This window comes from Eubalaena glacialis, chromosome 7 (genome assembly GCF_028564815.1).
Source record: "Eubalaena glacialis isolate mEubGla1 chromosome 7, mEubGla1.1.hap2.+ XY, whole genome shotgun sequence".
In the NCBI taxonomy this organism is placed as follows: domain Eukaryota; kingdom Metazoa; phylum Chordata; class Mammalia; order Artiodactyla; family Balaenidae; genus Eubalaena; species Eubalaena glacialis.
In genome coordinates, this window is record NC_083722.1 from 86,445,393 (window position 1) to 86,469,011 (window position 23,619).

General features: G+C 40.6%; 1 protein-coding gene across 1 annotated transcript in view; it reads left to right on the forward strand.

Annotated features, from left to right (window-relative positions):
- SYNPR (synaptoporin) overlaps window positions 1-23,619 on the forward strand; it is a 295,505-nt gene that overhangs the window by 49,172 nt on the left and 222,714 nt on the right. The window lies entirely within an intron of this gene.

Here is a 23,619-nt window from a genome sequence, read left to right on the forward strand (position 1 = left end):
ATGTTGATTTGTACTGTATTTTAGATTCTACATATAAGTGATATCTTATGATATTTGTCTTTCTCTTTCTGACTTATTAATACTTCACTTAGTATGATAATCTCTAGGTCCATCCAATGTGCTGCAAATGGCATTATATATTTCATTCTTTTTGATGGCTGAGTAGTATTCCATTGTATATATGTACCATGTCTTCTTTAGGTGAGCTGATATTTGAACCCAGGGAGTCTAACTATGGATATCCCACTGTACCATAGAGGCATATAATGGATAGCTCCACCAGATGAGGAAGAAAGTTTTCTAAAATAAAACTTTCTGTTCAGACAAAAAAACTAACAATAATAGAGGTCACTAACATTGTCCAATAGACCTAAATCATACCTGTACAGGTCACTGAACCCTCCAATTCTTCATCCTCATTATAAGGAAAAGTATTGGTCTAGATGAGGATCTGAAATATACAACACACATACCACAACCACCATTATGCCCATTCTATTCCCCTGGCAGACATTGCTAATCTATCATCACATTATTTGTCCCTTAAATCTGGATGCAGCCTCAGGATCCTTCTCCACACACTAATCCAGGGAGCCTTGCTAATTGGACAGAGTTTACAAGTGAAAATGAAACCTGTTGCCATTCTAGGATTAAAAGATCGCTAAAGACATTTCCAAGGCTAATGATTCAGAATTCTTCTGAGGCAGCTGAGGCAGTCAGAAAGCATAATTACAAAGCATAATCACAAGAGTTTATTAGTTGCTGTGAGCAAGTGTAGCTCTAAGAATCCTTCAAGAATTCTCTAACCGATACTCCACTTCATCCTGCCAAACTGTTTGGTTTGTTCCATCCTTTTTCCTCCTCTTCTAATAAGAACAGAAATAGTGATCACATACCATAAACCCCTCTTCTTATATGTTCATGTACGTCTGCACCCACTCTCTGAAGTGCATTCCATTAGGACCCCTGAGACAAGCCAGCAGTCTCGAAGGGGTCTAGGGCTCCATTATAAACCCAGGTACATATTTTTACCTGGGGAGCTTGAAATAAATTCTTTACAGGACCTGAACCTGTTCTCAGAAGCTCTGGGTAGTACACTCTCCCACTTCCTTTATGAGAAAATGGAAACTCAGAGAGTTCAAGAGACTTTTCTAAAGTTACGCAGCTGGAAGTAACAGAATTGGGTCCTGGATCTCAGGCTTCTAGCAACAAATCTACAAATATATACTGAGCCCTTCCAGTCCAGGTTGTGTGTTCAAACCTAGAAGCTGAGGGTTTGAAAGAGGCTTAAGCCAGTGTTTCTATCTGGCATGTACTTTCTAATTGGCGAGACAGGACAAATAAAAAACACTGATGAGGTAAACAAGTAGGTGCTCTATGAATCCTGAAGTTACCTTTAGCTTGTGGACAATCTTGAGGGCTGTGCTTTCATCCTCTCCGGGCTGTGTTCTCTTTCAAATGATATCTAGCATATAGATCTAGAATAAAAAGTTCCAAACCAAGCAAGTGAGGAAGGGAATAAGATGGCCGAGTCTTCTAATTGGACTTCCTGGAGTCTCATGCCTCCTTGCCTTGGAAACTTGAGGCTTGTGGTTCCCAGGGCATGTCTTTCTCTTTGCTCATGTCTCTGACTCATCCTTTACATGAAGCTCCAACCTCCCTTTAGCAGGAAAGTGTTCCCTGATGGCCACCTCCCACTCCTGCCCTCAAATTTGGTCCCCTTTATTGCCTGTGTGGCTCTGGGCAGCTCACCTGTGTTAGGCTCATAAAGTAATTGATCATTTAATGATTGTGTCTCACCCTGGAGTGTAAACTCCACGAGGGTCAAAATATGTCTGTCCCTTCTCCTGTTGGATCCCCAGGACTTAGTTCAGTACTTTGCTCAGAGTACCCCTTCAATATATTTATTGGAGGAAGAAAGAAGGGAAGGAGGATGCAAGAGAAAAGAAGAGTATACAACTTACGGTCTTAACCTTAATAATAATTATGAAAATTAGACTAACATTTATTGATCCGTTATGATGTCCCAGGCTGCTTCTCTCATTTCCCTCAGATGTAGGTTTCATCATTCCTATTTTATAAATAAGAGATCAAAGCCCAGAAAGGTTTCATAACTCACTTAAAATCACTCTGCTATCAAGTGATGCAAAGAGGATGTATCACCTCAGTCTGTCTGACTCCAAGGTTCTTCCTGGAGTCTATATCATTCAAGAGCGGAGTTTCTTACCATTGGCTCTATTGACATTTGGGGCCGCATAATCCTTTATTGTTGGGACTCCCTTGTGCCCTGTAGGATGTTTAGCAGCATCCCTGGCCTCGACTCATAGATGCCAGTTGCACCTTCCCCTACCACCATTTCCAAAAATGTTTCCAGACAGAGCCAATGTCCCCTGGGAGACAAAATCATCCCTGGCTGAGAACCACTGTCGGAGAGTAATAAGCCACAAACTAAAAACAGCAGATTGAAATTCTTACTTTCTCAAGAACAGGCTTTTTCCTCATCCTATGTTTATCTTAACCTTCCTTTGCTGAATTCAAATTAAGGAAACTTTCAAATCTGGTGAACTCTTCATTGGTTACACTCTCTCTTTGGACTTTTCAGAAACTTGACAAGTAGAAAGTTCCTACTGTCCTCAGTTCAGCCTGGTGTCATCTTTGAATCAGAACAGCAAAGACAATAGCCTCAATTTCAAGGGAAGCCAAGCACTAAAGTAATGGCTCAGACTGAAGGGGGAATTTCTGATTTGCTATCAGATTACCTCTTTTTCGTTCATGGCAGTCACTAGTCCAAAGACAATTATAAAATTTAATCTGCAACTAAATTTTGTCTTTTCCAGCTAACTCATTTTTATATGTTTATTCACATTCAGTGCAAAGGGGAATTGTTTTAAAAGCTGAAATGTTTCACTGAAAGATTTTCTAAACAAACTCTATTTAAAGAACGAAGCAATGGTCTATAGTAATAGAGAAATTGGTGACACCTGGTGGTGGACCCTATTAAAGCTTCTTAGAGTTTAAACAGGGTTACTATTAATTTTTTTTAAAAAGAATAATCTGTGCTATTTCAGTCACGTACTATAAAGTATTTTTGGTTCACAGCTGTTTTAATGAGCAGGGCAGGAGTATATAATTACAAATGGTTTAGCAGTGGAATTCAGAATAGCTAATACATCTTTTCTTCTGGCATGTAAGAGCCTCGTGCAGGCAGGAACGGGGGCAGAGGCAATCCATATGCTTATAAGACCTCCATCAGGAATTGGCTTTGACTCTTACAATCAGAAAGTTAACCTTGGGTGACTGTAAAATGTGGCCCACCTGGAAAGGGTATGGCTTGGACGAGGTTGCTACAAGGGAGAGTCTGGTGAGATGGGAGATGACTGCTGTTTGCCTGGTGTGGCAAAGGATATAGTCAAGAGACACCAGGTAGGTACACATAACAGCCATTGTCACGGCTACCTTTCATTAGCTCCTATGCTAAAGTTTGGCCTGAGTTGTCTCAGTGGAGCGTGTGTGTGTGTGTGTGTGTGTGTCTAGGCAGATGATGGTGTTTAGAGGCCCCTTCACTAGTCACAGGCACTCAGAGTGAAAGCTGACTGCCTCAGAGGAAAATGCTTCTCTTGCTTTTGCAAACCCATTGTGCAGATTTTGAATCCTGGGCTGATTCATAATTGCTATTTCCCTGCAGTCACTCCTGACCCAGCCTCTTGCTAATGAGTGTTTCCTTTGCTTCTTTGTAGCTGCTGAAATTAGTTCCATTAGGAGAAGCTTAGAAATCATGCTACTGGAAGACAGTTTAATTCTGGAACAGGGACTGAGCCCCCAAAATGGGCCCTGCACTAACATCTGGAATATAAAGCCAACTGAGAAATAGCCCTGTACTCGGGGGTACAAAGTCCAGGGGAAACAGTGGTCATGCCAGTGTTGGGTTTGGTGCTATGGAGACAGAGCACCAAATGCAAGTGGGCATGAAGAAGGGCCAGTAGAACCCACCAGATCTGGAAGTCCACGAGCTTTCCAGCTTCCTTGAGTTTGGTTGACCCAGTGCCCTAGGAGTGGTCATGCCTTTGGAAAACTGTTCATCTGAGGGCTTCCTCTGAGCTCAGTAACCTTAACTCACGTGTTCTCTTGATTAACAAAACTCTCTCGCCCTCCTGGCCTTGTACGTTCTGTCTGGGCCATTGTTCTCTGCAGACCCTTCTGCTTGCCTGTCTCCTATCTTTTTTAAAGGCCACTTTCCTGGCTGCACTCAAGTTCACAGTAGCTTCCTTTCTTTCTTTCTTTCTTTCTTTCTTTCTTTCTTTAGGCTGTGGTGGGTCTTCGTTTCTGTGCGAGGGCTTTCTCCAGTTGCGGCGAGCGGGGGCCACTCTTCATCACGGTGCGCGGGCCTCTCACTATCGTGGCCTCTCTTGTTGCGGAGCACAGGCTCCAGATGCGCAGGCTCAGCAGTTGTGGCTCACGGGCCTAGCCGCTCCGCGGCACGTGGGATCTTCCCGGACCGGGTCGCGAACCTGTGTCCCCTGCATTGGCAGGAGGACTCTTAACCACTGCGCCACCAGGGATGGCTTCCTTTCTTATGTCTCATTTATTAACAAATAGAAATATTGGAAACAACCTAAATGTCTGACCATTAGAATTTGGTTAAATATATCATGGGATGATAGACAACAGCAAAAAGTGATGACATATAAAATTGCTTAAAAATATATTCATAATATTTAATTAAGCAAAAAATTAGATTATAAAAGAGTATGCGTAACATATTCCAGTGGCCACTGCCACAAATTGCTGCTTTAGGATGAAACTAGAAATTGTCCCAAGAAAGTACTGAGTGAGGACAGGGGGTGGAGGGGTAGAGATCATACATAACAGGATTCCAAATACGCAAAATACACATATACACACACTGCATGGAGTAAAAGACTGATGAAATATTCACCAAAATGTTAACAGTGATCACCTCTGGCTATTCATAAACGTTTAATATTTTATAACCTAAAAAATTTATTTTTAAATCTAGCCTCAAGGCAATCCAATGGAGAAAGGATGGTCTTTTCAACAAATGGTGCTGGAACAACTGGACATTTATTAAAAAAAAAAAAAAACTAGACACTGACTTATGCCTTTCACAAAATTCAAGTCAAAATGGGTCAGAGACTTAAATGTAAGATCAAAATTATATAACTTCTAAAAGAGGACATAGGAGGAAGTCTAGATGACCCTGGGTTTAGTGATAACTTTTTAGATACAACACCAAAAATATGATCTATGAAAGAAAAAAAATTGAAAAATTTGACTTTATTAATTTTAAAAACTTCTTCTCTGGAAAGGGTACTGTTAAGAAAATGAAAAGATAAGTCACAGACTGGGAGAAAAAATTTGTAGAACACATATCTGATAAAGGCCTACTAACCAAGATATATATATATATTTTTTAATCTTGAAACAATAATAACAGAACAATGAAAGACTGTATAGACACCTAGCTTAGGAAGACTGTAGATGGAAAATGCACATATGAAAAGATACTCAACATCAGATCTCATTAGAGAATTGCAAATTAAAACAACAATGAGATACCACTACATGCCTGTTAGATTGGCTAAAATGCAAAACAATGACAACACCAAATGCTGGTGAGGATGTGGAGCAACAGGAACTCTCATTCATTGATGGTAAGAATGCAAAATTCTACAGCCACTGTGGAAGGCAGTCTCTACTTATAGTCTCTACTCTGGAAGGCAGTTTGTCAGTTTCTTACACAGCTAAACCTAGCCCACTATATGATGAAGCAAGTGTGCCTTAGATATTTACCCACATGAGTTGAAAACTTATGTACACACAAAACATGGCCCACAAATGTTTATAGCAGCCTTATTCACAATTGCCAAATACTGGAAGCAACCAAGATATCCTTCAATAGTTGGATGGATAAACAAACTGTGGTACCTCTGAACACTGAAATATTATGCAGCAATAAAAAGAAATGAGCTATCAAGCCACAAAAGACATGGAAGAACCTTAAACATATATTGCTAAGTGAAAGAAGCTGGTCTGAAGAGGCTACATACTGTGTGATTCCAATTATATGACATTTTAGGGAAGGCAAAACTGTAGAGATAGTAAAATGATCAGTGGTTGCCAGGGCTTCGGGAGGGATGAATAGGTGAAGCTTAAGGGATGTTTAGGGCAGTGAAACTATTCTGTGTGATACCATAATGGTGTATACATGACATCATGCATTTGACAAAACCCATAGAATATATATCACAAAGAGTGAGCCCTAGTGTGAAGTATGGACTTTAGTTAATAATATTGTATCAGTATTGGTTTACCAGTTGTAACAAATGTCCACACCAATGCAAGATGTTAATAATAGGGGAAATGTGTTTTATGGTGGAGGGGGGCAGTGGAGAGAGGGAACCTATGGGAATTATCTGTTCAATTTTTATGTAAACCTAAAACTGCTCTAAGAAATAAAAGTCTATTCATTTTTTTAGAAAGAGGTCTGGCCTCCAATAAACCCTTCGAAAACTCTCTTCTGACATTTGGCCCTGTGGCATACCAGTCTGGCTTCTCACCCACTCACATTCATGAGACGGCAAGTCATAAGCGGGGGGAAGTCTAGATGTCTAGTTCCCTCAAAATACCAAAGAAAGCACCTGGGGGTGGGGGGCATCTGGCTTTCTTGGTCATCCCTTCTCTTCTTTTTTGAACATCTTCAAACAACGAATCAAGTTGATGACAGTAGAGTAAACCTCCCGGTAGGAGATCTGTCTGAGAAGCCTTCTCAGATGCCTTCTGAATGTTTTTCAGAGGCTCCAAATTCGAGCTTATCTCTGTCAACAGCCTGATGTGTAAGAACCATTAGAGAACCATGGCCCAGATCCTAATCTAAGAGTTACATACACACAGGAGTAGGGTTATTAATTCCATTTATACCTGAGAAAAATTGCAGCTCAAGGAGTCTGAGTAGTTTGCCCATAAGGGCACATAGCTGGTGAACACACATAGTGACACTGTAGGGACCAGTGATCATCGTCTCTGCTCTGTTCAGACGGGATTCCCAGAGGCAGGGACATCTCAGAATCCAGCAGTCCCACCACATGCCAACTCGTTTTCTGGCTTTGCTTGCCTCCTTCAACTCTTACTTTGCATTGCAGCTCCATCACTGTCCAAAGTGGGGTGACCACGCCAGTGAACGTTAGGGTACCCTCGAGACACTACTGATGATTTAAGGTCAGGCAGACAGTCCCTTTTCTAGAATCCTTGCCTCATGCTTTGGCTTTTAATTCCCTGAAGACGATGACTTTTCTTGGCTTCATCTCTGTTACCTGGTACACTGTCGGGTGCTTGGGTAGCACTCAGTAAACTTCTGTTGGATGAATAAGTGAATGAATGGAATAATACCTCTATCATAACAGTCATTTCATGCTAACATGTTGTCACTGTCGTTTATTAAGCACATTTTTATGAAGCACCTACTAAATTCCGCGGACCCATGATGGGGATACAGCAGGCAATGTCCCTGCTCACGTGGTGCTTGTTTTCTGCTGGGAAGAGACAGAGAGTAAGCAAATTAACAAATTCTGTAGTGCATTTAATTTTTTAATTGAATTTTTGTTGAGATAATTGTAGATTCACATGCCTGTGTAAGAAATATATATCCCAGATGTGAGACAGTGCAGGACCCATATTGGGGGCTCAGTTCCTGTTCCAGAATTAAACTGTCTTCCAACAGCAACATCATAGTACAAAATCACAACCAGGATAGTGACATTGATACAGTCCACCTTCTTTCTAAGACTTCCTCAGTTTTACTTGTACTTGTGCGTGTGTGTGTGTGTGTGTGTGTGTCTACACATCTATATAATTTTATCATGTGCAGGCTCATGTATCCTCCACCACAGTCAAGACAGAAAAGGATCAAGAATCTCTTGTGTTGCCTTTATAACCATATTCACCTCCCTTTCCCATCTTGTCCTGAACCCCTGGCAACCAGTGATCTGTTCTCTTTTTCTATAATTTTTTCTTTTTTAAGAATGTTATATAAATGGACTCTTTCAGTATGTAACCTTTGGGGTCTGGCTTTCTTCAGTCAGGTAATTCCCTTCAGATTGATCCAGGTTGTTCTGTGTATCAATATTTAGTCCTTTTAATTGCTGAGTAGTAAGTAGTCCATGGTATAGGTGGAGCCCAGTTTGTCTAAGAATTCACTCACTGAAGAATATCTAGGCTGGTTTTGGTTCATGGCTGTTAGAAATGCACATTTGTGTATAGGTTTTGTGTGACTGTAAGTTTTTTTCCTCTCAATATTTTATTATAAAATGTTTCAAACATAAGGCAAGGTTGAAACAATTTCAGTGAACACCTATGTACCCACTACCCAGATTCTATCATTAATTTTTTAATTAATAGGCTTTATTTTTAAAGCACTACTTGGTTTACAGAACGGTTGACCAGATAGTGTAGAGGGTTTCCATGTACCCGTCCTCCTCTGTATACAGTTTCCCCTGTTATTTATATCTTGCATTCATGTGCTATATTTGTTACAATTAATAAACCAATATTGATAGATTATTATTAACTAAAGTCCATAGTTTACATTAGGTTTTCACTCTGTATCATAGTCTTACGAGTTTTGTCAAACGCACAGTGTCGTGTATACACCTTTACTGTATCATACAAAATAGTTTCAGCACCCTAAAAATCCTCTGTGCTCTGCCAATTCATCCCTCCCTTCCTCCCCGCTGGGATCCCTGACAACCACTGATCTTTTTACTGTCTCTGAAATTATACAATATGTGGCCTCTCAGACTGGCTTCTTTCACTTCCCAATGTACATTTAAGGTTCTTCCATGTCTTTCATGGCTTCAGAGCTCCTTTCTTTTTATTGCTGAATAATATTCCGTTGTTGGCGGTACCCCAGTTTGTTTATCCATTCAACTATTGAAGGATATCCTGGTTGCTTTTAGTTTCTGGCAATTATCAATAAGACTGCTATAAACATTTGTGGGCAGTTTTTGTGTGAATGTATGCTTCAACTCATTGGAGTGAGTACTGGGGACACAATTGCTGGATTGGATGGTAGACCGGGTTCAGCTTTGTGAGAAACTGCCCAACTGTGTTCTAGAATGATTGTACCATTTTGTATTCCCACCATCAATGAACGAGAGTTCCTGTTGCTCCACATCCTCATCAGCATTTGGTGTTGGGAGTGTTGGAATTTTAACCACTCGTTGATGTGGTATCTCACAGCTTTAATTTGCAATTCCCTAATGACATTTCATGTTGAGCATCTTTTCATATGCTTTTTTTTGCTGTCTGTGAGATATCTGTTCAGAACTTGTACCCAGTTTTCATTGGGTTGTTTGGTTTTTTTATTGTTGAGTTTTCAGAGTTCTTTGTATATTTTGGATACAAGTTCTTTATCAGACAGTGTTTTGCAAATATGTTCTCCTATTCTGTGTCATGCCTCTTCATTTTATTAACAGTGTCTTTTACAGAGCAAAAGTTTTTAACTTTTAATGAAGCCCAACTTATCAGTTATTTTCTTTCATGCATTGTGTTTTTAGTGTATCTAAGAAGTTTTTACCAAATCCAAACCAACTAGATCGTCTCTTGTCATCTTCTAGAAATATTATAGTTTTGCATTTTATATTGAGATGTATGATTCACTCAAGTTAATTTTGTGAAAGTTGTAAGGTCCATGTTTAGATTTTTTTTTTTTTTTTTTTTTGCACGGGAGTAAGTACTTGCTCCAGCACCATTTGTTGAAAACGCTATTCTTTCTTCATTGAATTGCCTTTGTTCCTTTGTCAAAATCAGTTGACTCTATTGATGCAGGTCTATTTCTGGGCTCTCTGATCAATTCCATTGGTCTAGTCATCTATTCTGTCTCCTATACTGCATTGTATTGATTATTGTAGGTGTTCTTTACCAACCTGAAGAAGTTCCTCTTTAGTCCTAGTTTGCCTGGAGTTTTTAATCATGAATGGCTGTTGGATTTTGTCAAATGATTGATATGATTGTACAATTTTATTTGTTTAGTTTGTTGATGTGGTGAGTCACATTGATTGATGAGTGATGAGTCAAATTTGCATACCTAGGATAAATTTTAGGTACATACTTGGTCATGACCAGTGACCAAGTAGTGACCAGGTATACACTTAGTCATGGTATATAATTATTTATCTACATTGTTAGACAAAGTTTGCTAATGTTTTGTTGAAGATTTTATGCATAAATTCATGAGGGATATTGGTCTGCAGTTTTAAATTCTTTGATGTCTTTGTCAGGGTGATGCTGGCCTCATAAAATGAGTTGAAAAGTGTTCCCTTCTCTTCTGTTTTCTGGAAGAGATGGTGTAAAATTGGTGTTAATTATTTTTTAAATGTTTGGTAGAATTTCTAGTGAAACCTTCTGGGATGAGGATTTCTTTATTGGAAGTTCTTTAATTATAAATTCAATTTCTTTAATGGCTATAGCACTATCCAGATTGTTTATTTCATGTTGATTGAGTTTTGGTAGTTTATTGTTTTGGAGAATTGGTCCATTTCTTCTAAGCTGTAGAATTTATGAGTATAAGGTTATTTGTCATACTCCTTATTATTCTTTTGCACATGCTTTTAAATAATAAGTGTTATGAATAAAGTAAAACAAGGATGATAAGGAAAGGCCTCTCCAAGGAGGCGATAGGTGAGTTAAGATCTGAAGGGGCCAGCCATGGATAACTGGAGAAAGCATTCCTGGCAGAGGGAGACGTCAGTGGAAAGGCCCAGAGGAGGGGACAAGCTTGGCATGTTTAAGGAAGAGAAAAACAGCCGGAGTAGGAAAAGCAGTAAGAGAGAGGAGGACTGGGGTTAGAGAATGTGGTGGCTTTGGACCATGGGAAGGACCTGAGATGTTATTGTAGAAGTGGGACATCGTTGCATGGTTTAAAGCAGGAGAAACCATGCCTGAATTTATATTGATAAAAGATCGTTATGGCTGCTATGTGGGGAATGGATGCCAGGAGAGCCACGAATCAGAAGACAAGTGATGAAGAGTTGGCAGTTTTCTCTCCAAAAGGATGGTGGCTTGGCTCCCAGGGGTAGCTGGGAAGATGGAGAGTTGGAGCCAGAGTGGGAACATGGTTTGAAGATACTGTTTCTATCCCTCTTTGCCCAACTGGCCTGAACTTCTTCTCTTGAGGACGAGGATTAGCCATACTTTTTGGTTGCTCTTTCAGCACAGTTACTTTTTTTCAGACCATCTAAATTTGCAAAGTTCAGACCATCAAAAATCATTTCAGCTATATTTTTTCTTTTCTTCTGTCCAGAAAGACCATAGACTGGGTGGCTTATAAACAACAGAAATTTATTTCTCATAGTTCTGGAGTCTGGGAAGTCCAGGATCAAGATTGGGGCAGGTGTGGGGTCTGTTTCCTGACTGATAAGAGTGCCATCTTCTTGCTCAGTCCTCACATGGCAGAAGAGGTGGGGAAGCTTTCTGGGGTCTCTTTTTAAGGGTATTAATCCCATTTATAACCTCCTCACCTCCCAAGGACCCCAACCTCCAAATACTATCGCATTGGAAATGAGGATTTAACATGAGTTTTGGGGGGCACAGACATTCAGTCTGCAGTTCAGACCATCTAAATCTCTGAAGTTTAAATAAAGATCAGACAATCAAAAACCAGAGCAACACTATTCTGGCTTTTCTTCTACAGCGTTAACGACCCTAAAATTTTTGTACAGGCTCATAATTCACAGCCTCACGTTAGAGGGTTTCTCAAAAAGGCTTCAGCCATTTGTTTTCTCAGAGCTTTAGGCCATTGTTCAGTTTTGAGAGATAACAAGAGTACAGTTTAATGTGCTACAGATGTCTGGGACGGTGACTCAGGCTCCTGGCAGAAATCCAAGCCAGGAAACCTGCTGTTGCAATTCGTATTCTTCGTGTCAGTGCCGGAAACGGATCGAGCTGTAATTGCAGAGTTTATAGTGATGGAAATGCAGCCAAACCTCAAGTGAAGCCTCACAGATGTACATCATTAGGAAAGCTCTCAGCCTCGCTCCTATGCTGTTCAGAGGTGATTCATTTGCAATCAATTTCAAAGATTCTGTGGACGGGAAGAAAGTTCTCTCATATTGTCTAGCTCCCTTTGAAATCTGCCCTCCTGACACTTTGATAAAAGGTAATAACCAAACTTCTTGTGTTCAACAGAATTTGCTTATAATAACAAGCCTGGCATTAAAAAAAAAAAAATCCAAAGTATCAACAGCCCTTTAGATAATGGTATACACCATTTTCCACTTGACCCAATTGTCCAATTGTCTGCAGCCTCTCCCTTTTCCTTACCTATTTTATGATTCGTAAGGAGGCAGACACTTGACCTCACAAGTCAGAAAGCCCTGGATCCTCATTTCAGAAGCTCTGCTTTTTTTCTTAATATGAAAGTCCCCCCAAAATTTCTTTTGGTCAACTCCAATGCATAAACTTTTTGAAATATAGAGGCAATAGTTAATATGTAATTATAATATTAAATCTTATCATATTAATATTTAGATTAATTCCTTCTTTAATGTATTCAGATCCCAGTGGGAAACAGGTGCAGAGTCAAAGAAGATGGTTCACTACAAAGGGAGTATTAATAAGAGTGTAGTTGGTATAGGGGGACCACATGGGGCAGGGCATTTGCCTGGGGTTTGTAGCAGCAGAGAGGTTCTTATCATAAGCCCAGAGGGATGCAGGAAGAAGCACCTGTGGAATCTGGAAAAAGGGAGCTGTCATGAGAGAGTGGTGACCTCCAGTGAGGGGCATAGCCTGGTCGAGGGGCCCTTGCAGGGAACAAGGCTGAGGAATCAATCACTCTCCCCATCTTCCCCATCCTCTGATCTCTGGCTGGGCTCCCGTTGGCTGAATCCAACCCATAACAGAGCCCAAGGGAGCCCATGGGTGTGGTCTACCTAGGTTATCTCCTGGGGAGAGGATAGGGGAGAGAAAGTTGGGAGGTGGATCTGGAGAGACAAATTCATATGTTTTTAAAAGATTTCTATCCTAAAATATTAATTTTGAAATACTGCCTTTGTCAACTTCATCATTTCCTGAAACTATTTTATTTGAACTCTATTCATGCATCAATTTTGTTTTCATCACTAGAGCCATCTTTGAGTCACCTAATATGGTTTTATGAGATCTTCACTTTTTAAATATAGAACTTCTAAATCTTTCTATGATCCTATTACTGGAATTTTTTACCCAAGTCACAAATAGACTTTCACATATTATTATCTTTTCATTCTTCTTATAGATAAATTATGTTTATATACTTTGCTATGTAACTACTTACTGTTTTACTTCTAAAAATGATTTTAAGAGGTTATTTTTAATGGTATTTGTTCCTTCTACTTGAGAGGTCATACTAATAGAAAGTATGAAATATGTATTAAATTTCTTTGCTTCTCTTTTGACCAATTCTATCAGCTTGCCTTAATAAGTGTACAAAAGTAGGATTGATTGAGGTCACTTCAGAACTGTTGTGCCTTCCCCAAGTGGCACTTGGTGATGGAATACCCTGTAATTTGAGAGATTTTGTAATGATATACATGTAAGGCTATTCCTGTTTAATTCAGGAATAATTTTGTGAGGGAAACATTCTCTTGTTCAGACATATGATGCTAAAACTATCTAGATCTCAGTTTCTTCATCTGTAGAATAAGAATAATACTTGTAGTTACTTCAGAGAATTACTGAGAAAAATTGAGAGAAGGTAATTAACACAAAACGGAGGACATTCTAAGTACCTAATGTCATTTGGTTTATGTTAATTATTTATAAGGTTTCTCAATGGCCCTAAATAATCCATTTCTTTAAAGAACTATTTTTTTAAAAGAATTTATTTATTTGGCTGCACCGTGTCTTAGTTGCGGCATGCAGGATCTTTTTAATTGCGGCATGTGGACTCTTAGTTGTGACACATGGGATCTAGTTCTCTGACCAGGGATGGAACCCTGCATTGGGAGGGTTCTGCATAGAGAGCGCAGAGTCTTAGCCATTGGACCACCAGGGAAGTCCCTAAAGAGCTATCTTAACTGACGATTACTCTAAGTCAGACTAGTAGGTAGTAGATTAAAGGCATGATTCAGCAATAATGAAATGCAAATGTGTTGTTGAAAAACATTTTCATCTGGTTGCTGTGGATAAATTCCAGCATTTCCAGTTTGAATTTCGGCAGGAGGCAGGCTAGTTTCTGGATGATTAGAGATGGTTTATGAAGACCTATTTATCTTCTGCCTGAATTCCACACCTACCAGAGTCCTTCTGTAAGTAAACTATTGCTGAATCTACTCGGACCTCTTTCTGTTGGTTTGAGAACTGAAGGACCTTCTGCCTCATTTTAAACAATTCTCTTTGCCCAGTAGGTGGCAGAGCATGGGTGAATCAGTTGTACCTGTCTCGGGTACCAAATGATGCTGTTTTGCCTTGCTTTCGATATTTGTCTTTTAGTTCCATTCTGGTTCTTTTTCTTGTCTTTCTCTTAAAGGTAAAATGCAAAAAATCGGAATAAGCCATTGAGTTTGTCCCATTATATTTAAGCTAATGAAAGCTTAAACTGTAAGCTGTTCTTAATACCCTGGCATTATATTTCTAAAAGGCAGGTCTTTTGTAGTCCCTTCATGCAGAAACTGGTAAGAAGAGCTAACATGTCATGATTTTCCATTTCAGTATCCCTTCTACGGCATTGTAGGAAAGGAATCTTAATTATCACATTTACAATTATAATTAGTACTCCAAATATTAAGGAGAAGGGAAAACATGTAGGTTAATCCCCCCCAAACACACACACACACACACATACACACACACGCACACACACTTATTAACTTTTCAGTGGACAGGGAGATTTTTCCTTACAATAAGAAACTGTATCATCCTAGTTTCTCATGCTCGCTAAATCGCCTACAAGGTCTTTGCTGGGGACGTGAGACAAGGAATAGGGGAGTTCTGTCTTGTTCATTTTTTTTTTTTTTTTTTTTTGGCAAATGAGGACTTCAGAGTATACCATGATAGAGGGAGAAAGAAAATCCATATTGCTAAAGTCGTGTGTGTGTGTGTGAGTGTGTGTGCATGCATGTGCATGCGCACATGTGCTTTGTGGTGAAGAGGACAGAGATGTTTCACCATTATACAGAACATCCCAAAGGCATCAGGCAAAAGTGTAAAGTCAGGTGCCTCAGGGGCCAGGCAGGTCACATGATGCAGGAAGCAGGCTGGCTGTTAGAGAACCATCAATGTGTGAAATAGAAATGACTCTTGCACTCAGTAGTGACATCACAGAAGTGTGCATGTGTGCACACGAGAGACAGACACACTGGGGCAACTTGGAGAGCCCTTGCCTCTCGTGGTTAATAGTTTAATAACCAGCAGTGTGTGGGCTGAACCATGTCTGTAGCCTGGAGCTGCCCCAGAGCCCATCAGTGAGTGATTTCTTGACCTCTCATCAAGGCACAGCTACTCGTGGGCACCTCTTAATCCCTCCTTGTTTCACCAGTGAGGAATTTGACCCCCACTGGGGTTACCTGAGGTCAAATCCTCACTTTCTTGACTCTGTGCCTTTTCTGAGACACTTTGCTTCCCTCTTACATATTTTTCCCTCTAGTACTTAATCCTAATTGTTTCTTAGATTGTCCTAAAGTGACCAGTTATCCCTCATCTTTGTTGGTTTTACAGGAAGACATATGCTCAGTGTCTCATAGGTCAGAATTCTGAGTGATCCACTCACTTGGTCTTGGTGAATTTAACCCTCAGAACAGATAGGCACCGTGAGTACTGCTTGTTTATTTGTTGCAGGTCTTGCTCTTTTCATCTGCTTACTTCATCTGGTTTCAGGGGTAAGAGGACACTCTGTGCCTAATGGGTTTGACAGTTTGAGTTCAAGCTGCAATATGATATACATCCAGTAGAGGGCAGGTGTGCTTTTCAAATCAAGTGTGTGAGTGTGCAGTAGCGGGGAAATCATTTCAGCTGGCTTTCCTCTAATGCTCCAAGAAGCAAGAATTCTTGGTTGTTTGTTGCTTTAAGGAAGTTTAGGCCAGGTTTGTCCTAGCTGATAAAGTAGAAACAGTGTTTTTTTTGCACTTCTAGGCAATAGAGATCAAATTTGGGAGCAGTGGATGATATACTGAGAAATATTAACCGAGATGACAAATTTCTAAGGGAAATGTGACATTTGTCTTTGTTAATCCCAGGCTAGTTTTAGAGTAATGTCCTATGTAGCATAGTGTTCAAAGATTATCTAATATTCATGGTTTCCTTTATTCAACTAATTCAACTAATTTGAACTCGAACTAAGAACTTGCTATATGATAAGTAAAGTTCTAGGCACGGGGCATACTGCAGAGACAAGAAAAAGCTCATCCGTGTGGTCATGCAACTTACATTCTAAGTAAGGGTGAAGTAAAACAAGTGAACAAACGAATGATGACCGATTCGGGTAGTTATAACTGCTAAGATGCTATGATAGACAGTGTGGAGGTTGAAGGGCAGTGTGGTTCAGGTGATACGAAACGTGCTCTCTGAGGAGGTGGCATTGGAGCTGACCTGAATGAAAGGCAGGAGCCAGCCAGGCAAAGACTTGGAGGAGGGGGTTCCAGACAGAGGGGACAGCAAGTATGACGGTCCTGGGGTGGGAACGATGCCAGTGAAGCTGGAGTGAGGAGAGCTGGGAGGAGAGAGGATGAAAATATACTGAAAGAGGTGGTGAGGAACCTTGCGTCAAGACGTGCAGGTGTTGGCAAGGAGCTGCTGTTTGCCTCGTAAAATTGTAGTTTTAGTGTCATCCACCCGTTGTTCTTGAAGCTCGCAAAAGAATCTCCCAAGGAGCTTGTCAAATAGGCAGAGTCTGCTGGAAATTTTGATTCAAAGGTCTAAGGTGAGGCCTATGGATCTGCCTCTTTAAGCTCCATGGCTTCCCTTTGCAAGGGGTCCGTGGACCACATTTTGAGAAAACGCTGATTTATCAGTTAGGGTTCTGTGGTTGCAAGCAACAGATTTCAACCCCGGCTAAGTGAAGTAAACAGAGAGTTTATGGAAGGCAGCTGGGGAGCTAATGGAACAAGGGGAAGTTGATTAACAAGACCCAAAGATGTTCTAGGCAGCTAGATTTGCAGAAACAATGGGGCATCTTTTCAAGACACTGCAGTGTAGAGATCAAGTCCAAGCCAGGTACTCTGCCTCCCAGTGCTATTTACCCTTTCATTACCACATAGTTACTAAGCATCTACCAAGGGCCAGGCATTGTGCTAGGCACTGGTGATACAGTGATAAACAAGAGAGTCCTTTTAAAACCATATCTTCCTTTCTCCATGTACATTTATTTGTTAATTGAGCAAACATTTATTAACACCTACTGTATACAAGGTGCTGGGGGTGAAATAGAAATCCACCAAAGAGTCTTCATCTTAAGGAAACATATAATCAGGGAAGGTAGGCACAACTAGTTTGTTAGGGGAATTCAGAGGAAAAAGAGATTGCTATCAACCCACAGGAATTGAGATGTCCTCCCAGGAATAGGCTGGATCATCATTATTCGTCTTCCTTGACAGTGAGGGAGAGTTCACGAGGCTGCGTATAGTTAGGCGTGCCATGGGCTACCTTCTAAAATGGAACCTCTGACTTTGGCCTTGAGCCTCCTGTGGTTTAAGCAGCACATTCTGGGCTTATGTGACATTCATGATGGGTTATAGAGTCCTCGGTCATGCAGCACTGGAGTGAAGCTTTGGGGATTAGCCAGGAGTTGGATCACAGTGAGGACAGGTCAGTTGGATGATTCCGGCCCTCCGTAGTCGCACTTCTGCCTGACTCACTGGTGACTCCAACCCTCCTCATCTCAGCTCCACTCAAAACAAACCATCCCCTCCACTTACAAACGTTTTACATCACTCTAAGCTGTGAATGCATCCAGCTAGGTGACTGAGGCGGGCTTCTTAATGCTGGGGGTGGTGATATGATAGGAATCCATGAAGAGGCATTGTCTTAGCATGGAGAGATCTAATTTTTTGTGTGAATTTTAATACACAAAAGTAGAGTGCTGTCAGCTCCTTGTTTTTCACTTACTTGCTCTTCATGCTTTATGTTACATTTATTTATTTTTTTAATTTTTATTTTATATTGGGGTATAGTTGATTTACAATGTTGTTAGTTTCTGACGTAAAGCAAAGTGATTTAGTTATACATATGCATATATCTATTCTTTTTAAGATTCTTTTCTCATATAGGTTATTACAGGCTATTGAGTAGAGTTCCCTGTGCTATACAGTAGGTCCTTGTTGATCTATTTTTTGTGTTATGTTTAGAAAGACCAACTGACACTTTAAATTTGAAGGGTTTGGCTTTCTTATGAGGTTGTATATAGGAAAGGTAAGAATACAGATTCTGAAGTCACGCTGCCTGTGTTGAAATCTCAGCTCTGGCACTTCCTCGCTACAAGAACTTAGGCAAGTTGCTGAACTTCTCTCTGCTTCAGTTTCCTCTTTGTAGGAGCTCTAATAATAATAACCATCTTATAGAGTGCATCAGTTAGCAGTTGCCATAAAAGTGCTGCATAACAGGCTACCCTATGACTCAGAGGTTGAGTTGTATAAATAAGAGTCAGTTGGAGGTCAGTGGATTACGCTGAGCTGAGATTACCTTGGCTGGTTCTGCTCCAAACTGCGAGTTAGGGTTTGCTACTCCCTGGACCAGCAGACTAGCACTTCTTATGGTGATGGCAAAGTCATAAAATAAAAGCACATAAGGTCTGTTAAGAGATAGGCTTGGAATTGGCACACCTTTACTTCTGCCTTGTCCTATTCACCAAAGCACATGGCCAAGCCCAAACTCAAAGGGCAGAGTTATATGCTCTGCCCCTTCAGTAAAAGGAACTGCAAAGTCATATGGCAAAGGGAGTGGCTACGGGGAGGAGTGAAGAATGGAGACAAATAATGCACACAACACATAATGTTATTGTGGGAATTAAATATATGAATATGTGTTAAGTGCTTAGAAAGATGCCTGATACATAGTAAATACTATATCAGTACTTGTTTTTTATCACCATTCTTTTTCTAATGTTGTCTTGGTCTAGAAAATTTTGCAGGAATGATCATTAGCATCTTGAGACAGAATGGAGCCTGCTTTATAAGCTAGGGACATGAATGTTTATAATAACCATCATCAATATTTGTTGAGTGTGTTTTCATATCCATTATGTAATGTGACCTTCACAGTAAAGCTGGGGAGTGCGAATGACTTTGCCTTTTGCAAGTAAGGAGGCAGAAGCTCACAGATGCAGACTTACAGGACAAGAGATCTTAGGATTTCACCCAAGGTTTGTCTGGCTTCAAAGCCTGCGGCAGTGAGACCAGCATCTACTGCAGGCCCTAAGCCCCCCGCCTCCCAGATCATTCAGATTTCCAAGGCTAAGATAATGGCCACTGATAATAGTTTTCCCACTGGTTGTCCCAGATCTTCACTGGCCCCACTTCCCAATCCATTCTACACTCATCAGCCAGGGTGATTCTTTAAAAATGCAATTTTGAGCATGCTACTCACCTGCACAAAATCTTGAACAAGTCACTATTACTTTCAGAAATCTTAAGATTCTTAACATCTCCTCCAAGACCCTGATGTTCCAGGTCCTACTTTACTTTGCATCCTCCATCCCCTCCCATTCTTCCTTGCCTCTGGGTGCTCTGACTTCCCCAGCCCTTGCTCAGGCCCCTTCCTTAGCATGAGACCTTTGCAAATGTTCTTCCTCATGCCTGGGCCTCTCTCCCCCTCTCCCTGGCTCTCCACCTGGTTGTTTGACTCATCTACCATGTTGTAACCTGGAAGACACTTCCTCAAGGAAGGTGCCCTGTCCTCCCCGAAGGTCAGTTCCTTATTGCCTGCATTCTCTCAGGGCTGTTCACCTGCATTAATAGCACTTGTCAAAGCTGTGACCCTCTGTTGGGTATGATGTCGCCACAGGTAGGATGTGGCTCTTCAGCCTGTGACCTTCTCTACATGCCACCCAGCCTTGGGACTCCAAATTCCCTCCTACTCATCCTTGGTCTCAGCTCAAGCCTGTCTCCTTAAGGAGCAGGACATGGCATTGTTAGTATTGTCATGCCTCATCCTTCTCTTCTGTAGTACTTTCCACAGTTGTAACTTTTTTATTCATTGTCTGCCTTCTGTAGAAATCGGTAAGCTCCGTGAACTTAGCAATGACTGCCATGCTCATTGTATTGCTAGCAGCCAGCACAGGGGCTGGTGAAGAAGCTTGGTTAGAGTTGTTTCACTAAACAACATTGGAATCACAAGGCATCAAGAGTGTTTCATCACCCTGGTCTGTTTGGCTAACTTCCGTGGGGTTCTTTGGAACTTTGTTCAAGGAATACAACAATTGCATGGCATTTATTCAACACTTACTATGTGTTAGACACTATCCTAAATGCTTTACAAACATTATCTCATTTAAACCTCAGAATAACCCTATTAGGATTCTGTTATCATTCTCTCTATTGCTGATGGGGGAATAAAACTGAGAGAGACAGGTAAAACAGTTTGTTCAAGGTCAATAGGCAATGGTGTCTTCCCTGAATCCCCAAGACTGGGTCAGTGCCCTCCTCATTTTGCTGTGCTCCCAAAGGACTCAGGACATGTGTCATTGTCATTACTGCCCCTCTCCTCATGAGACTGTGAGAGCCAATGGTCTCACTCATCTTTCTAGTCCCCATGTCTACATATCAAGTACCCAATTAATGTTCACTGAATATGAAATATATTTGTCCCAATACAAACCCATAAGCAGCTTTAGAAATGGAAAAAGAAGGACTTTCCCAATAGATTAAGGCAAATGAAACTAAGCAAGGAAATCAGTAGAGGTAAGCAAAGCAGAAGTAATAATAAAATCTATACCCTCATTGACTTGTTGTAAGACCGAAATGATTTAACATGTAAAAAATGCTTAAAACAGTGCTTTTCACATAAAAAATGCCCTGCAAATAGTAACTATCATTATACAAATCTTTGTGCCTTGGCCCAGACATCAGAGACCTGTTTCTCACTTCTCTGGAATTGAAATGGGTTTTCTTGGCTTTGGCAGGGTTTGGATCCTGTGTCCTAGCTCTGTCCCTGGTTGTGCCTGGGGGGTGAACAGCCCTTAGCTCTACTGCTGCCCTAAGGCTCTCACCCCCTCCCTGTTCCCTGGTCCCATGGTATGCTTTCCCATCTGAGACCCAAAGATCCCTCCCACTTTAGGCGGCCTCTTAGCAACCTCTCTGGAATCTCCACTTGTACCTTGGAGCCTGGCCTAGCTAGTTTCTGGCTGAGCTAGGATAGTAGCCCAGGCAGTTTGACATTAGAACCACTGAAGGTAAGCACTTCATGATCTACCTCTCCTTCCTCAAGAGTCTCAAATAAAATTTAATGTCCTTCCATTAATTTTTTATGATACTAAGAATTTGTAAAATGCCTTCTATTTGATATTAAGAAATGCAAATATTTTCCATGTTTTTCTTCAACATATACACAGTAAAATGCTGAATACCAGGCACTGTGCTGGGCTCTGAGGAGCACGTGAGTGAACAAGAGAAACACCCTTCTCCTTCTTCTAGGTAGTAACCTAATGAGAGGCTGGCCTTCAATAAGATCTCCATAGGACCTTATCTTGTACTTCATGTAGATGAATTTTATCAGATTCTCCCAGTGAGAGAGTATACCCACCTCTAAGTATTTGAATGTGAATTGAATGTCTATACCTGGCCACAGAATAATAGCTTGCCCCCCTCCGAGTAGCTCTACTGTTAGGAAAATTCACCTCAAAGTTGGATTGTTTGCACTTTGCGACAGAGGCTCAGTGTAAAATCACAGTGTGCTGCCAAAGGAGAAAAAGCAAACTCCCTGTGGCTTTGAGATGCCTCCTGAAATTTCAGGTTGGCAACTGCTGGCTCTCCCAGAGAGATGCTCTTTTCTGTTTGAAGTTGTGCCTCTCTCCAGCCCCTCCTTACCACCAGGAAGTCACTTTGAACTGCACTGTTGGCTCCAGGCCTTTGAAAACTTCTTGCTAAGGAGACCAGGCAGCAGCTGTGTAATATTCTGTGCAGGCAGCAGCTGTGTAATATTCTGACTTTAGAGAGGTGGTTATCTTACAAACACACCTGGTTTCAAGTCCCAGCTCTTTGTGACTACCTTTGTGATTTTAGTCAAGTTTCTTAATGTCTGAACTTCAGTATTCATATTTACAGAATGGGGATAATAATAATAATTATATGCATATTTACAGAATGGGGATAAATATAATTATATGCATCAGTTTCTGGTTGCAAGCAACAGAAACTTATTTTCATAAATGTAAGGGGACACAAGGTGGAGAATTTATTTGAAGATTATGGGATAACTTGGGTTATCCTGTAATCTATGGGATCCCATAGGTTATCTACCCATAATCTATGGGTAGATCTAGTGAAAATACAAAGAAGCAGACTCAAAGAATGACAATTAAGCAGTCCTCAGGATTCATGAATTAGGAATTAAAAGCTAGTCTCATCAGATTGTCAAATATACATCCTAGTTTGTACCCCTCTTCTGAAATCCAGAGTTACATATCCAACTGCCATGTGAAATCTCCACCTAGAGTTATAATAGGCATCTTAAAATTAATATTTATAAAATAAAATTTGCTTCTTCCTCCAAATGCTGGCCATCCCTATTTTTGTAATCATATCCCCTTTCATCCAGTTACTTTAGCCAAAAATCTTATAAGCATCTTCGTTGTCTTCTACTCACACCTCACATCCGGTCCATCAGCAAATTCTTTCAGTCATGCCTTCAACCTATACCTGATTCTTACCACGTCTCACCTCCCACACATCAACCACACAGAAGCCCTCCTGTCTTAACTGGACCATTGCAATGACCACTTATCTCTTCTCCCAGCTTCACCTCTTGCCCCTGTCCCAATTCTATTCTATGCAAAGAAGTCACATTAATTATTTTAAAAACAAAACTAAAACATGTCACTTATCCTTGAACCCTCTAATGACTTTCCATTTCATTAAAAACAAAATCCAACATCTTGAGTTTGGCCTACAGGACCCAACATTATCCAGACACTGGCTACCTCTCCAAACGCACTGTGTAGCTCTCTCCGCCTTACTTGGCACTTGAGCCTCCTCCATAGTCATTGTATAGACTATGGATTCAACCAACCTTGGGTCAATATATTTGAAAAAAAACTCCAGAAAGTTCCAATAATCAAAACTTGAGTTTGCCATGGGCAGGTAACTATTTAAATAGTATTTACACTGCATTTACAACTATTTACATAGTATTTACATTGTGATAGGTATTATAAATAATGTTGAGATGATTTGAAGTATACAGGAGCATAGGTTATATGCAAATACTACACCATTTTATGTAAGGGACTTGAGCATCCATGGATTTTGGTATGGGAGCCTGGAGGAAGGTATCTTGGAATCAATCCCCCATGGGTATGGAGGGATGACTATATATTGATTCTACTTTCTGAAATCTGTTCCTTTCAGTCCTTTCATTCAAAAACTTGCTCTATACCTTCAGCCTCTTGCTAGACAAGTAATAAGACAAAATTTCATGGAG